The sequence below is a fragment of the Lathyrus oleraceus genome, chromosome 1 (genome assembly GCF_024323335.1).
Source record: "Lathyrus oleraceus cultivar Zhongwan6 chromosome 1, CAAS_Psat_ZW6_1.0, whole genome shotgun sequence".
Taxonomy (NCBI): domain Eukaryota; kingdom Viridiplantae; phylum Streptophyta; class Magnoliopsida; order Fabales; family Fabaceae; genus Lathyrus; species Lathyrus oleraceus.
Genome location: NC_066579.1, coordinates 262,831,046 through 262,834,769, shown reverse-complemented (window position 1 = coordinate 262,834,769; position 3,724 = coordinate 262,831,046).

Here is a 3,724-nt window from a genome sequence, read left to right as displayed (position 1 = left end):
AATGAAATGGTCTTACAACTCACTTCCATATCATAGAAACAATGGCCAAAGGAATGGTCTTACAATTGTTCTCAATGGGGAAATCAACAATGATAATGTCACAAAGACAAATGAGATGATCATGCACTAATAAGCAATTAATGATGATAAATGCATAAAGCATACAAGCAAACATGTGCATATGAAGATAAGCAATCAATCAATGAAATCATTCAGCACACACTATAACCAAACAATGAGGCTCATACAAAAGGTTAGGCATTGAAGCCAACTGGAATAGGGTCAGTGGTGCTCTTAACCATGCCATTGAGGGGCTAAGGTGAAGCAGATGAAAGGATATGAGGGGTGTGCCTCATTGCTCTTATCCCTGGTCAGGGAGAGCATTTGAATATCAGAAGGTGTGGGAGTTCAGAAAGTAGGAACTCTCTCCACAAGTTATTGACTCGATAGATCTTGGGTTTGGATCTCAATGCTACAACCATGTAATGGGAGCAAGGAGAAGACTCACAGAATAGTAGGAGATAGGTTGCTTATCTCTTTGATCTACCAATTGCCTTATTTGAAGGACTTTTCCTGCTTGGGACAAATGTAAACACACACAAGCATTGCCTCTTAAGGAGGACTTCAGACAGTTGCCTGGCCAAGTAACAGGCCAGGTCTTCCAGACTACATGAAGAAAAGGGATTATACCTCAATGCAAATTGCTATAAAGCAAAGCAAAGCAAGTTCTTAAAGAACTAAGCAACTAAAGGTACCTGAAATAGTCAAACAGAATCAGTACAAAATTCAAAAGTTAAAGCAAAAGGAGGTAGGAATCAACAGTCAAAACAAACAGACAAATATACAATGCACAAGGCTCAAGGCATATATGAGCCAAGCAACCTACAAAACAAAGAGGTTAGCTCATGATAATCAAGTAAACTCAATCAACTTGTATTGATCTTTTTTTGGGTAATTGCTTCTCAACCTGAAAACATGAACTCAAACATGAGCAACAGGACCACTAGGACAAGCCTAGGGTCAAAAAGGGATGAGAAAGTCAAAACAGCAAATGAAATTCAACCAAAATCAAGTTTAAACAATTAAGAAACAAACTCAATTGGTTCCACATTCATATCATTCATCATCATGATTTCATAAACAAATTAGGTCAAGACATGGCAAATGAAAGCTCATAGAAGTCAACAGCAAGACTTAACTCAAAATCAATCATAAACAATTCAAAAAATTATCAAATAATTCATGATCAATCACAATCCATAACATGGCATGCATATCAAATTTCAGCTCATTTGGATCAAGGGAAGTTGGTCAATGAAAATCAGAAAGGCAAGGCAAGTTTAAGCATGCTCAAAGAAGTCAACCAAACATGTATCAACTTCAAAAAATCATAAATCAGTGACAACGTATGAGAAATGAATGGGATCAACACCATGACAAAGCTTGAGATGTCTACCAATCACATGTCAAATTTCAAGTTCATTCAATTAAGTATGAGAATTTCACAAATGAAATGGCATGATGTGTCACAAAAAGTCAACATAAGACCAAACAGGGGAGAAAAATCTCAAACAATTAGGAAATGCCATCAATAATTCCAGAAAAATTCACATGTAAACTAGACATTAATAAGTTCAATCATGCAAAAATTCAAGCCAATTGGAGTTCAAGAAGCATGGTATAGAAAATCATCAAGTTGCACATCAATGGTGTGACACAAATTGTCACACCCTAATTCAAAAAATCATAACTCAGCAACCAGAGATGATAAATTCATAAACTCTATACCAAAATCACCATGAATGTGTCTAGTTTATGCACAAAAAATTTCAAGGCCATTGGATAATGCATCATCATTTCACAAATGTTTTGGCAAAAGGTACAAAATATGGATACATGTCACAAACCCTAATACCAATTAAAAACCATTCATCAAAAAAATCAGGAAAAATCATGATTAAATAATAGAGATCCATATGGACACAATGCAAAAATTCCCATGAAATTTGGATTTAAAATGAATGTGATATGATTTTTGCAAGATGATGTAACAAAATGAAATGAATATTGAAAACACACATGACTTAATGAGACCAATGGCACGGGGATGGCAAATTTGTAAATATTGGGCCAACTTAATGAAACGCGGCGTATTGGCTCATGGCTGGAAATGTTTTGATTGGCTGTTGGCTAATGGAACAGTAAAGTCTCATGCACACACGTGAACAGGAATTCTGGGCAAACATGGAAAATTAGGGTTTGTGAGCTACAGTACTTCCTTCATCTTCTCCAAAAATCGTGGAAAAATTTGTCTCAAAATTAAACAACAGCCATAGCATTCGAACCAGCAGACCACACACATTCATAATCCAACATCCATATATCCTAAATCGAGCTAACAAAGGAGCAACAAGCAAAAACATGTTTGGATGTAAAAATTAAAAACCAGATTTCTCACACATTGCTCCACCATTTTTAGTGATTTAAAGTTCATTGTGACCAGCATAGCATAATCTAACTAAAGCATGGCATGATTTAGGAAATAGAGAGACTCGAAATCTTACCAAAAGTGAAGAGCAGCTGTGATATAGTTGTTGTTTGATGGTTTTGGTCCGAAACAGATGAAGGTTCAAGCTCCAGATGATGAATGGTTAAGATGTTTTGGCTCAGCAACCTTGCCTTTAGCTCAAATCGAAAATTGCCATTAATGGAGCTTGGAGAAACGGAACTGGAAAATGGCTTACAGTTGTGGAATGCTGCTTGCAATGAGCTCACAAAGGATGATAAATGATGAAGCAGACAAAGAAGAATCGTGCTCTTTGAGATTTCTTCAAGAAAAAGTTCAAAATGCAAAATGAAGAATGGAGAGAAAAATGATTTTCTGTTTGGTATCTGAGGCTGCTAGGGCTTCTGCAGAGAGAAAAATGCAGTATATATGTGCTGTTTTATGTTGGTTAATCATGGTTAGTGGTAATGTAATCCCAATTTGCCAAAATAACAAAATTGCTAAAAACAACCAAGCTTGCATGAGGTGTATGTGCTGCACGAAAATGGGCCTTCCAACATGTCTTAAACAACATTTCATAACTTATTTGAATGGAAAAATGGATTGGAATTGGTTAATTTGAAAATTCACTTTTCACCCTCACTTGAAATTAATTCATGCTAGTGCAAAAAGGCCATTTTGATTTGTGAAGTTTTGATGAATGATGATGACATTTTTGGAAAGAGGGGATCAAATGTGACTTGTTGCAAAAAACCCCACCCAAATTGGCCAAATGGTTTGAGAGATATGGCCTTTTGAAGTTCAAGAATTTTTGAGAATGAATTGATCATAACTTGCCAACCATACATGGGAATTGAGTGTTCTTGGACTTTTTCGAAATGGGAGAACAAGATCTTCAACTTTCATGTTGGGCAAAAATTCATTTGAAGCTTGTATCATGATGTAGGTTTAGGATCAAGAAGTTTCCATTTTTGGCAAATTCCAATTACAGGTCAAGTTTCTATTTTTGGAAATTTTCTATTTGACTTCAAATTCTTCCATGATGGTGTTTGACATGATATATGAGGCTTATATGGACATGAGTGAGACCTCTCAGACCAATTCCCATCATCAAATCACTGATTAAATGCACAGTTGACCAAGGTTGACTTTTCTAGGGTTTTGCTTGACTGAACCATGTTCTGATGAATTCCAAACCCTAATCACTTGAGATCTTGC